The sequence below is a fragment of the Takifugu flavidus genome, chromosome 4 (genome assembly GCF_003711565.1).
Source record: "Takifugu flavidus isolate HTHZ2018 chromosome 4, ASM371156v2, whole genome shotgun sequence".
In the NCBI taxonomy this organism is placed as follows: domain Eukaryota; kingdom Metazoa; phylum Chordata; class Actinopteri; order Tetraodontiformes; family Tetraodontidae; genus Takifugu; species Takifugu flavidus.
Window position 1 is genome coordinate 15,787,644 of NC_079523.1, and position 14,406 is coordinate 15,802,049.

The window sequence follows — 14,406 nt, forward strand, 5'->3', positions numbered from 1 at the left end:
CCTAAAGTCCTGCACAGACCAGCTGTGTGGGATTTTCAGTTACCTGTTCAACCTGAGCCTGAAGCTGGGGAGAGTGCCACAGCCATGGAAGATGTCCTGCATCGTCCCAGTGCCAAAGACACCGCACCCCAAGGAGCTCAACAGCTACAGGCCGGTATCTCTGACGTCTCATCTGATGAAGATGCTGGAGAGACTCATCCTCGTCCATCTGCGCCCACTGGTGAGCTCCTTCATGGACCCACTGCAGTTTGCCTACCAACCCAAAATCGGGGTGGATGATGCCGTCATCTATCTCCTTCACACCTCCCTCACTCTGGAGAAGGCTGGAAGCATTGTGAGGATCATGTTTTTTGATTTCTCCAGTTCATTCAACACCATCGAGCCCAGGTTGCTGGGGAACAAGCTGCAGGTAGCTGGGGTGGATCACCACCTCACAACATGGATTTTGGACTACCTCACACAAAGACCACAATTTATGAGGGTGAAGGGCTCTGAGTTAGTTTGGCTTCTCTGCAGCACCGGTGTCCCGCAGGGAACAATTCTGGCTCCTTTCCTGTTCACCCTCTAAACCGCAGACTTTTCATACAGTACATCATCATGTCACCTCCAGAAGTTCTCTGAGAACTCCGCTGCTGTCGGCCTCTGATGGGGACAATATGGAGTATAGAGGACATATTCAGGACTGTGGACTGGAGCCTGCGGAATAACCTCCAGATCAACGCCAGTAAAACCAAGAAGCTGGTGGTGGCTTTCCGCAGGCACAAAAACCTCCCCGCCTGCACCTTCCTGCTGGTAACGTATTGCGTCACTCCTTGTCTTCTCAATCGTTCGTTGGTTGCATTGTGCACGGGGTGTTGTATTCACTTAATATTGAACACTTTGTGTGTTGTATTCACTTTGATTAAAATTTGAACACTTGGGACATTCTAGTCGCCTGATAACAACAGTGAGAAATAACCCATATTAAACAAATACAGGGCTTCGCCGATTATTAGCGCTAGCATGGCCTCACCGTCTGTTTCACCCGGTGTCTTTGTCTGTTCAGCGTGTGAAATGTTTAGTTACTCCTCTGCCTCCCTTAGTGAAGGGAATAGGTGCAGAAAGTGTAGTTTATTTACGGCTATGGAGGCGAGACTTAGTGAGCTTGAGACGCGATTCCGCAGCTTGGAGTTAGCTGGAGCTGCGTCAGGTAGCCAGGATAAGCTAGCTGCTGCGGAGCCGCCTAGCGTAGCTACAGCTAGTGGTCCCCCAGCAGCAGCCGAGCAGCCGGCTAGCCAGGGCGGCTGGGTGACAATTCGTAGGAAGCGTAGCCCAAAACAAAGGCCGACGGTGCACCACCACCCGCTTCCCGTGGCTAACCGCTTTTCCCCACTCGGCGACACAACCGCTGAGAAACCGACCCTGGTAATTGGCGACTCTGTTTTGCGCTACGTGAAGCCGACTCCAGCGACCATAGTCAAGTGCATTCCGGGGGCCAGAGCGGGCGACATAGAAGCAAATTTATGGCTGCTGGCGAGACGTAAACGTAAATCTGGTAAAGTTATTATTCACGTCGGAGCCAACGACACCCGTCTTCGTCAGTCGGAGGTCACTAAAATTAACTTGGAGTCGGTGTGTAACTACGCAAAAACAATGTCGGACTCCGTAGCATTCTCTGGTCCCCTCCCCAATCTGGCCAGCGATGAGATGTTTAGCCGCATGCCGTCGCTTCGTCGCTGGCTGTCACGGTGGTGCCCCAAAAACCAGGTGGCCTTTATAGACAATTGGAGCACTTTTTGGGGAAAATCTGGTCTGATCAGGAGAGACGGTGTCCATCCCACATGGCATGGTGCCTCTCTCATTTCAAGTAATTTGGCTAATTTTATTAGACCCAAAGTGACCTGACAAACCAGGGTCCAGACCAGGATGCAGAGTTGTAGTCTTACACATATCTCTGCTGCTTCCATAGAACCCTCATCCACCTACAATAACATATTTAACACTATAGAGGTAGTCTCTGTTCCACGGTTAAAAGTTCACCAAGCACAGAGCAGGGGAGTGGTCAATCACCATAATCTTATTAAAATTAATACTAAACCACAAGTTGGAGAAACTAATATCACAATTAAGTGTGGACTGTTAAATATTAGATCTCTTTTGTGTAAATCCCTGTTAGTGCACAACCTGATAGCGGATCATCACATTGATCTATTTTGTCTTACTGAGACCTGGCTTCAGGAGGAGGAGTATGTTAGCTTAAATGAATCTACTCCTCCTACCCATCTTAATTATCATATTCCACGTGTTACTGGTCGAGGAGGGGGAGTGGCAGCAATCTATCACTCCAAGTTATTAATTAATCCTAGACCAAAATATGGCTCCAGTTCATTTGAAAGCCTGACTCTTGGCATCACCCATCTGAACTGGAAGGCAGAAAAGCCACTTCTGTTTGTAGTTGTATATTGGCCCCCTGCTGGGCCACATTCAGAGTTCCTGTCTGAATTCTCTGATTTCTTATCTGACTTGGTCCTTAGAACAGACAAAGTCATTATCATTGGAGACTTTAATATCCATGTAGACGTTGTAAATGACAGCTTTAGAAATGGCTTCATCTCATTACTGGAGTCAGTTGGTTTCCTCCAGCAGATAAACCAACCAACTCATAGCTTCAACCACACCTTAGATCTAGACTTATGGTGTTGAGGTAGAACATGTGTCAGTGTTCCCTCAGAACCCACTCCTGTCAGACCATTCTTTGATCACTTTCACATTAATGATTAAGGATTCTTCTATCCTCAGAACAAAGTCTTACTATAGCAGATGTCTTTCAGATAATGCTGTAGCTAAGTTTAAGGAAGTGATCCCTGTACTAATCCCAGGACCACCGTGTGTTTCCCCAGGGATCAATCATAATCTTAGCCCTGCTGAGGTTGACTCTGTTGCTGGAGGTGCAGCAACCTCACTGAGAATCATGCTTGATTCTGTTGCCCCCCTGAAAAAGAAAATAGTAAATCAGAGGAGGTGTGCCCCCTGGTATAATTCACATATCAGGACCCTCAAGCAGAAAGTGCGAAGACTGGAAAGGAAGTGGCATTCTTGTAAAATAGACAGCTATCATGTAGCCTGGAAAGACTGTCTATCAGTTTATAAAAAGGCCCTCCGTAAGGCTAGAACAGCTTATTTTTCTTCTTTAATTGAGGAAAATAAGAGCAACCCCAGGTTTCTTTTCAGCACTGTGGCCAAATTAACTAAAAGTCACAGTGTTTTAGATCCACGTATCCCTTCTTCCCTTAGTGGTGAAGACTTCATGAGCTTCTTCACTGATAAAGTTCTAGCTATCAGAGAAAAAGCTAACCAGGCCATCCCAACAACTGGACCATCACCGGATGTGCTGACTGTGGGAACATACAGGTTCTCCAACGAGCCCTTAAGCTCCTTCAGCCCTATATATTTTTCTGAGGCGTCTTCGCTAATTCAGAAATCCAAGACCACCACGTGTCTTTTAGATCCCATCCCAACACACCTGTTGAAGGATGTTTTACCAGTGATAGGCACTTCTATCCTGGACCAGATCAATGGTTCTTTCGTGTCAGGTTATGTACCCTGGTCCTACAAGGTGGTAGTGATTAAGCCGTCGCTTAAAAAACCATCACTGGATCCTGATGTCTGAGCAAATTATAGGCCGATATCCAACCTTCCTTTTATCTCTCAAGTTCTTGAGAAGGTTGTGGTGACTCAGTTACTGCAGCACCTGCAGAGGAACAGCCTGTTTGAGATGTTTCAGTCAGGCTTTAGAGCTCATCACAGCACAGAAACAGCACTTCTTAAAGTTACTAATGATCTTCTCATAGCTTCCGATCATGGACTGGTCTCTATGCTGGTTCTGCTGGACCTCAGTGCTGCTTTTGATACAGTTGATCACAGCATCCTGCTAAATAGACTGGAACATGTGATTGGGATTAAAGGGACAGCACTAGACTGGTTTAGATCATATTTATCTGATAGATACCAGTTTGCTCATGTCCATGGTGTTCCCTCCTCATACAGTAGGGTTAGCCATGGGGTTTCTCAAGGTTCTGTACTTGGACCAATCCTCTTCACCTTGTACATGCTTCCCTTAGGGAACATTATTCGGCAGCATGGGATAAATTTTCATTGTTATGCTGATGACACTCAGCTTTATTTATCCATGAAACCAGAGGAGACAGAGAATTTAGTGAAGCTCCAGACCTGTCTTAAAGACATAAAGTCGTGGATGTCTTCAAATTTCCTCCTCCTTAACTCAGGAAAAACTGAGGTCATGGTGTTTGGTCCTGAACCTCTCAGGGATAGATTAGATCACATGATCACTCTAGATGGTATCTCATTAACATCTAGTCTCTCTGTGAGGAATCTAGGAGTAACTTTTGACCAAAATCTCTCCTTCAACTCACACATTAAATTAGTCTCTAGAAGTGCCTTTTTTCACCTGAGGAACATCTCAAAGATCAGGAAACTACTGACGCAGCCTGATGCTGAAAAGTTAATTCATGCTTTTGTTACTTCTAGGCTGGACTATTGTAATTCTTTATTATCAGGGTGTCCAAACAACTCTTTAAGAAGCCTCCAGCTGATCCAAAATGCTGCAGCCAGAGTTCTGACAGGTATTGACAAAAGAGATCACATAACTCCTGTACTGCCGTTGCTTCATTGGCTGCCCGTTAAATTTAGAATAATTTTTAAAACCCTTCTTCTGACCTACAAGGTCCTCAGAGGCCTAGCTCCATCCTACCTGGAGAATGGAGCATTTAGCTACCAGGCCCCCCTGCTATGGAACCAGCTCCCTGTCCAGGTACGGGAGGCTGACTCCATCGCTAGATTTAAGATCAGACTTAAAACCTACCTCTTTGAAAAAGCCTTTTGTTGTTAATTTTGTAGTTCCAGTTACTATCATAGATAGAAAAATTATCATACTTAGGGGTCGTCCAATCATTAGGTCACATTCTAGCTATGCTGTTATAGGCCAAGGCTGCCTGGGTCCGGAAACATGATCACCTGACAGGCCTCTGTCACCCCACTAGGTCATGGTCATGGTCATGGTCTCCTCTCCTCTCCTCTCCTCTCCTCTCCTCTCCTCTCCTCATCAAGCAGACTAGTTATGATGATTCCTGTGTAGTTTTTCTGCTTCTCCCCCCCCTCCCCTCTCTGTTTATTTACAGGTATCGCCGCCTTTCGGATCTGCATGATGACCTCCGGCCCCGCTAAACCGTTGTATAGTGTATTTTTGTGTGTGTTTCTGTGCTCTGTTCCTCTCCTCTCCCTCTCCCTCTCCCTCTACCCAGCCGGCCATCAGCAGGAGGGTCCCCCTACATGAGCCTGGTCCTGCTCAAGGTTTCTTCCTGTTAAAGGGGAGTTTTTCCTTGCCACTGTTGCTTGTCTGGGGTTAGGCCCTGGGATTCTGGAAAGCGCCTTGAAACAATTTTGACTGTATAAGACGCTACAGTGAGAGTAAAAAGTATTTGATCACTTGCTGATTTTGTTGGTTTGTCCACTAATAAAGACATGATCATTCTATACTTTTAATGGTAGATGTATTCTAACATGGAGACAGAATATCAAAAAGAAAATCCAGAAAATAACTTTAAAGAATTTATTTTAATTTATTTGTTTTTCATTGAGGGTAATAAATATTTGATCCCTCTATCCAAAAGCACTTAATATTTGGTGGCAAAGCCATTGTTTGCAAGCACAGCGGTCAAACGTTTGTTGTAGTTAACCACAAGGTTAGCACACATATCAGGGGGAATTTTGGCCCACTCTTCCTTGCAGATCCTCTCTAAATCATTAAGTTTGGTGGGCTGTCGCTTGGCAACTCGGACCTTCAGCTCTCTCCATAGATTTTCAATTGGATTGAGGTCCGGAGACTGGCTGGGCCACTTCATGACCTTAATATGGTTCTTCTTGAGCCACTCCTTTGTTGCCTTTGCTGTATGCTTTGGGTCGTTGTCATGTTGGAAGACCCAGCCACGGCCCATTTTCAGCTTCCTAGCAGAGGGGAGGAGGTTGTCCCTCAGCACTGCACGGTACATGGCTCCGTCCATCTTCCCAGTGATGCGGTGAAGTAGCCCTGTGCCCTTGGCAGAGAAACACCCCCAAAACATAATGTTTCCACCTCCATGCTTGACGGTGGGCACAGTGTTCCTGGGATCATAGGCAGCATTTTTCTTCCTCCACACATGACGAGTAGAGTTTAGGCCAAATAGTTCAATTTTGGTCTCGTCTGACCACAGAACCTTCTCCCAATCACTTTGTGCATCTTTGAGGTGATCATTGGCATACTTTAGGCGAGCCTCCACATGTGCCTTCTTAAGCAGGGGTACCTTTCGGGCACTGCAGGATTTTAATCCATTGCCAATTGTGTTGCCAGTTGTTTTCCTGGTAACTTTGGTCCCAGCTGCCTGGAGGTCATTTACTAACTCCTGCTGTGTGGTTGCAGGCCGATTTCTCACTGTTCTCATGATCATTGCCACCCCACGAGGTGAAATCTTCTGTGGAGCACCAGACCGAGGTCTATTGATCGTCATGTTATACTTCTTAAATTTTCTCACAATTGCACCAATAGTTGTTACTTTAATACCCAGCAATTTGGTAATGACAACAATAAGATACACCAAAGATATTTGGAAGAAACTAAAGTCCTTTTATCCAGCTATATTTGAATATTTCTTCTTGTTCTCTGAACAATATGGGCAGTATATATAGCCTGTGTGTGTGTGTGTGTGTGTGTGTGTGTGTGTTTATTCCCTGCTGATTTTCAAATAAACCTCAAAACTCTCTTTTGCTTAACAACACCTGACAAATCATTTGATATCCAGGAGAGTTCCCTCAATTTCCTTCCCCCTTTAGGAATATTTCCTGTGTTGCCAATACCCAACAGGTCTCATGAATCAAACATTTAGGGCTCAGTCAGCAACTGAATTACAAGGAAGGAGGAGTCAGGGGCCACATCCCATCCATCACTGTCAAATAGCACCCAAGTGGGAGGGAAAAGGGGGCATTTCAGGAAGAAACTTGATGGGAAACACTGTCACTGTCAGCAACACTGACACACAGAGAAACAGGCTGAATGCTGAGCAACAGTCCAGCCTGTTCTGCAAAGTGTCTTCTAAAATGTGTGTATGTTTGATAGATCTGTGAATTCAAACCATACAAACTGAACCCCAAATGCAGACAGGATAAAACCGATCATTTTTAAAGTCTCCTTTATTGAGCAAAAATCAACACTTGTAGATGAAGTTACATTTGAGCCAGACTTTTACAACTTGTGGTTACATAAATCAAATCAATCTTTATTTATATAGCGTCTTTGTCAGAAACCAGATGAGAACCCAAATGTGACACAGGAGTTTGGCTGAACACTAGTGATGGGCAAATGATACCAAGGCTTCGGAGCTTGTGTCACTCTACCCGAAGCGGAGTGATTTGAAAACACTGTGTCGGAGCTTGTATCAAAACAAAAGTGTCACGTGACCGATGACGTTCGAAAGTTCGAACGTCATCACTGTTTCGCTTCGCGCTTCATTGCTTCAAAATGTTTCGAAGCCTTTCAATAGCTCAGCCTTTCAGTGTGTGTCATTGGCTCATGGCGTTTCAATGCATTCTGAGACAGATTTGAGTGGTTTGATGGCATATCAGCTATATAAGATGCATTAATATGCTTCAAAATTGTTGGGTTGTGAGGAGATAGAGATTTGGAGAGTGAGAGTTAGAGTTAGAGTATTTTGGCAAGTTTCATGGCGAGTACACCAATAAGCGACGTTCTAGAGTCTGTGAGGACAAATAACTTTTCTGCTTCTGTGAAAAATCATTCCAAATCAAACATATGACAAATGACAAACCATTATCTTTAAAGGTTTTCCTTAAAAACACTTCACACACACAAAAATAATGTTTCTGAATTCAAAAACCATGATGAATTGCAAAGTAGGAAGGATCTCTAATCCTGTTAGGGACTTTTAGTAGTTTTTAAATAAATCTCAAAGTGTTCAATGAACCCTTAACCAACACTGAACCCTTAGTATAATTTGCATTTATTCTTTGGGTTAATCTTGAATGTATTTGAGTAAGGGGGAGAGCATCTGCATATTTTATTGTAAAGACGAAATAATCATTTGGTATGAATGAACAAAACCCCTGGATGAGCACACAATGAACTTTTATTCGTGTCATGGGATTGAAACAGTGCCAGTGCTTCAGTCGTGCTCTTTGGAGGTTGCTATGGCTTCAGTTGTCCACCAGATGTCACCGTCACTGAAGTCTTGAAGCTTTGAATCTTTTTCAACACAATTGTTAGGAAAGCCTCAGTGCTTCATGAGGCTTCACTTTCCCACCCCTACTGAACACCGGGGAGCAGGCAAAACAGAATGGTCAGGAACAGGCAAGGTCGGAACCGGACAGGAAGGCAAACAGGAAACCGCTGGAAAGTCATCGGGAACGAATAACGATCTGGCAGAGAGCAGGTGTGCCTCCCGGGGTTTAAGAAGAGTGCTCATTAGAGTCCTGATTCACAACAGGTGTACGGGCAAAGTGACTCACGGGCATGATTGCCCGCAGCTGTGACAGTCTTTTACAATCAAAATTCTTTCAAGGCACTTTCCAGAATCCCAGGGCCTAACCCCAGACAAGCAACAGTGGCAAGGAAAAACTCCCCTTTAACAGGAAGAAACCTTGAGCAGGACCAGGCTCATGTAGGGGGAACGTCCTGCTGATGGCCGCCTGGGTAGAGAGAGAGGGGGGAGCACAGGTAGAGGATAGAATGGAGAGGAGAGGAGAGGACAGGTAGAGGATAGAATGGAGAGGAGAGGACAGGTAGAGGATAGAAAGGAGAGGAGAGGAGAGGAGAGGAGAGGAGAGGAGAGGAGAGGAGAGAGGAGAGGAGAGGAGAGGAGAGGAGAGGAGAGGAGAGGAAGCCATGACCCAGTGGGGTGACAGAGGCCTGTCAGGTGATCATGTTTCTGGACCCCGGCAGCCGCGGCCTATAGCAGCATAACTAAGATGTTAACCTAATAATTAGACAACCCTCTAAGTATGATAATTTGTCTGTCTATGATAGTAACTGGAACTACAGAGTTAGTAACAATAAGCTTTTTCAAAAAGGTAGGTTTTAAGTCTGAACTTAAAAGTAGCGATGGAGTCAGCCTCCCCTACCTGGACAGGGAGCTGGTTCCATAGCAGGGGGGCCTGGTAGCTAAATGCTCGGCCCCTCATTCTACTCCCAGAGACTCTGGGAACCACAAGTAGACCAGCATTCTGAGAGCGGAGCGGTCTATTGGGATGGTAAGGTGTCACCAGCTCCTCCAGGTAGGATGGAGCTAGGCCTCTGAGGACCTTGTAGGTCAAAAGAAGGGTTTTAAAAATTATTCTAAATTTAACTGGCAGCCATTGAAGAGATGCCAGTACAGGAGTTATGTGATCTCTTTTGTCAATACCTGTCAGAACTCTGGCTGCAGCATTTTGGATCAGCTGGAGGCTTCTTAAAGAGTTGTTTGAACACCCTGATCATAAAGAATTACAATAGTCCAGCCTGGAAGTAACAAATGCATGGACTAACTTTTCAGCATCATGGCGCGTCAGTAGTTTCCTGATCTTTGTGATGTTTCTCAGGAGAAAAAAGGCACTTCTAGCGACTGTTTTAATGTGTGAGTTGAAGGAGAGATTTTGGTCAAAAGTTACTCCTAGATTCCTCACAGAGAGACTAGATGTTAATGAGATACCATCTAGAGTGATCATGTGATCTAATCTATTCCTGAGAGGTTCAGGACCAAACATCATGACCTCAGTTTTTCCTGAGTTGAGGAGGAGGAAATTTGAAGACATCCAGGACTTTATGTCTTTAAGACAGGTCTGAAGCTTCACTAAATTCTCTGTCTCCTCTGGTTTCATGGATAAATAAAGCTGAGTGTCATCAGCATAACAATGAAAATTTATCCCATGCTGCCGAATAATGTTCCCTAAGGGAAGCATGTACAAGGTGAAGAGGATTGGTCCAAGTACAGAACCTTGAGGAACTCCATGGCTAACCCTACTGTATGAGGAGGGAACACCATGGACATGAGCGAACTGGTATCTATCAGATAGATACGATCTAAACCAGTCTAGTGCTGTCCCTTTAATCCCAATCACATGTTTCAGTCTATGTAACAGGATGCTTTGATCAACTGTATCAAAAGCAGCACTGAGGTCCAGCAGAACCAGCATATAGACCAGTGCATGATCTGAAGCTATGAGAAGATCATTAGTAACTTTAAGAAGTGCTGTTTCTGTAACATGGCATACAACATGGCAATGAGTGGATGAATAAAATGGTCTTTTTTCACTGATGGGGGATGTAGGTTAGCCTGGAATGAGCTGCAGCTGTGTAGTGAAAACTAAGGCTCCTCCCAGCCTGGATGTAAATAAACACAGGTACAGACAAGACACAGAAGAGCAGAAGAGGGAACCCTAACACGAGGGAACCCTAAACACTGTTTACCTACAGGAACTTGTTGAACCTGCTAAAATTTGACAAAATAGTTTTTGATTAGGCCAGTCAATCAATCAATCAATCAATCAATCAATCAATCAATCAATCAATCAATCAATCAATCAATCAATCAATCATCAGTCAGTCAGTCAGTCAGTCAGTCAGTCAGTCAGTCAGTCAGTCAATCTATCAACCAGCCAATCAATCTTTATTAATATAGCATCTGTCAAAATTGAAATTGTCTCTTGGGGATTGACAGAATCCCAGGGCCTGAACCCCAACAAGCAACAGTGGCAAGGAAAAACCTATAACAGGAACAAACTTTAGGCAGGATAATATGGGGAGACCCTCGTGCTGATGGCCGGCTGGGTAGAGAGGGAGAAGATGGGGTGGGATAGGCAGAGATGCAAGTACATTTATTATAACAAACTGCTGGTATTAGAGTTGAGTGGGTGCTTGAACAAACTATAAAGGAAACATTGAAACCATATTTAACTGAAATAAGATCATGTCATCAGTATGTTTTGTGTAAGTGTAAGAAATTAACAATGGAAATGGTCAATACTAAGAAATGGGTTGCAGTTTGTTTTTGACTTTACCAGCCAAATTCCTTGATGGAACTGAGCTCCCAGTGCTGATGTGATGGTGTACACCTCAAAATGGCTGTTAATCAAAAAGGGGTTCAGTCTTTTTACACATCCTCCAAATAGCATTGGGAAGCACAGCGTCCAGGCCATGTGAGGCCAGCCCACTGCTCGAATCATCCCCAGAGACACTGAGCATCAGGAAGTGGACCAAATCTTGGCATTTATCCAATGACTGTTGAGTTTCAGGGCAAAGAAAAAAACCCATTTCCATGCAGTCTCATTGAAGCGAATGGATGCTTGCCTTCTTTGGGCAAATGCATTAATGTCAACTACGGTAGATATGGAATTGTATGTGCAAAAGTAGTCCCAGCTGCACTGGTAAACACAGTCCCCGAGGACCCAATCCAGATGGGTTTTCTAGCCTACCAGCTTTAAAACACTTAAACTTGGTAATTCAGATACAAGGGGAAACCATTGTTTACCTGTTGGGACACAAATCAGAGTTCCACAGTGATTGAAAGTGCTAAGATAATTGGCGATATCCAAGGAAATGAGAAAGAAGGTAATTGCAACTTATCAGTCTGAAGTGGGCTTGAAGACCATCTCCATAAGATCCCAGCTCCCTCCAGCTCCTCCAAGTCATTTAGAGACAAAGGGACTTCAATGTGATATTACTCTGCCTAGAAGTAGACCCCACTCAATTAAATAAAGGTACAGCGACTACAGCTATTCTGCAATGACTGCTGGCCATCCACAGATACTTCATTTAATTGATTTTTGTTGTCTCATCTGATTAACCCCTTTTGGGATCATGGGGAAGGTACACAATATGTGAAGACAATTCCACCCCTGGTTGAGCCACCAGTTCATTGCAGGACCCTATTTGAGCATATGTGGGTTCAGTACCTTGCTCACCTTGGCTGTGCTCTGAAGGTGTTCTGGGACCTTTCTCTACTTCCAGAACACCTTTCATGTTTTGTCTGCACTGGGGATATAAAATGAAAGGGAAAGGAAAAGCATCTTTATGGAAGTTATGTGAGCAGGTGTTAGCTGAAAGTTTCTCCCAATGTTCTATAGGCCTACATGCCCTCCACAAATGTGAAACTGAATGAATCACAGATGGCAGAGAAAGAAAGCGACACTCTGGCTAGTGCTATAAGATGACAATGACCTGTTGATGTCTGCGTGTGCTATTATAGAGGATAGGAAGAAAGGAGATGGACAGCAGAACCTTCTGATTCAGGTGAAGGATTAGATGGATCAAGCTGTAAAGTTGGATGATGATGTAAAGAAAGATGTGTAGAATGATCAATGAGAGCAGGAGCAGACAGATGAGCAGGTTTCTGAAGTACCACAGGCATCAGAGCCAACACAAGTAATAGGACAAGCATCACACCATTGAAAGCTAAAAAAGACAAAGCACAAACTGCAAGTGCAATTCTTCCAAAAATTATTGTTCTACAGATGTGTGTTGACCTTGGACACCAGCTAAAGCTAGGAGGACAGGAGGACAGTGACTGACTGATTTGACCATGGTAAGATGGTTGGAAACTACAACTAAAGAAACTGTCAAGAAGTGTGCACATGCCACTTGTGACTCATCTAAACTTGCTTTGTGTGTACAAGATCATAATGAATCCTTTCCAGCTTTCATTCAGCTGTTCTCATCCTACTGGGATGAAATCATGGATTCCGACATGGGACAGGATGATAAGTTAGCAGTGAGCATGTTCATGTCAAATGTTATTCCACAGATTGCTATTCTGTATCGGGTTGCTGGTTTAAACTGGTGTGGATATAAATAGAGTGATTTGGTAGGAAAAATGATGCAAATGTACAAAGAGGCTTGTTTCACTCCTGGAAAATCTGCAATCGTTAAACAAATGGTGCAGGTTGCATATCAGCCTTCAACATCCCATGCACAGACAAAATAAAAGCATCAGGCAAACCTAAGAAAGCGAAGCTGTCGTAGGTGCAGTCATTTTTGACACTGGGCACATTAGAATGCTCACTTACCAGCAAAATCAACTTTAGCAATCAGGCCACTCAACAGTCTGCAATGCTAGCATTGCCTCCATCCCCTCCACCTCACACACAGCCGTCCACCAGATTGGTTGCATTTCAGCCACAATGGGGAGGCCACAGAAGTGTTGAAACAGATTCAGAAACTAATTTGCAAGCTTCACCATTTCTCATTCACCCTCTGAAAATCCTCTAATACAGTTGAAGTTGATTGAATATTGTAATTTTGACTGATAGTGAGGCTATGTGTTCACACTACCGAAAGTGTGAAACACCCACCTCATGCGACTCCTGTGAGTTTGTTAGGGAGAGGTTTGTTGCATAAGTTGCATGCTAGCAGTCATTGTACTCCTGATATGGTGTTTCTCACCGTCCATAATTATAAAGCATTGCAGGCTGTCCAATACTTACAATAAGCTAATGATTTTCAGTTTTGCTGGACATTTCCAGGTTTTAATCTAGCTAGTTAGTTGACATGGATCAGCCTGTCACAGGGCTTTCTGGAGAGTCAGACGGTGTTTTATTCTTATAAGACACTGTGCTTTTGGTACTGGTGCATGGACTGTTGCTATGTTCGTTGTCACTTCTCCCGATCAGTAAACCTCATTTCAACACAAGTCATCTGTCTCCTGTGTGTCAGTTCCAAAACTTGCAGAATTTCCACAACAGGCAGGACAGTAGGAAGCGCAACCTCACTGTTGATGTTGATGCATAAAAAAAATGGGCACCATTGGACCATCACCCTACAGAGGCAATACATCCAGCCCATCATCATATGGCCTCAACACTTCTGGTCCATCACGTAACGTATGCCATGCAGCTGGCCCATCACCAAATGGCCTCAACGTCTCTGGTCCTTTACCCAGGGGAGGCCATGCAGCTGACTCACCAGCTAGTGGGGTCAATATGTTCTCAGGTCCTGTTCACATGGTTTCATGTGCTTGAACCAAAACCAAGTGTTATTGCTCCATGTACCTCAGCATTGCTGTCAGTCTGTCATTTTCTGTATCCCCGCTGGATTGCTTTATAGAATGTACCACATTTCGCATAGTGCATATCCGTAAACAAAGCTTTTGCATCATTCTGAACAGATCTCTGGGTGTAAATGGCGCTGTTGGTGTAGGTTTTTTAAATACATTTTTTTTTCAAACAAGGATTAATACACATACACCTGTCTTCTTATCAGCAAGGGTTTGAGTAGATGATGGCTGAATGTGTATTTTTGTTTTCAATTTATTTGTGTTTTTGTATCTTATTTACATTTCATATTTTTGTATTGTTTTACTAAAAATACAACAACTAAGTGGTGTTACCCAA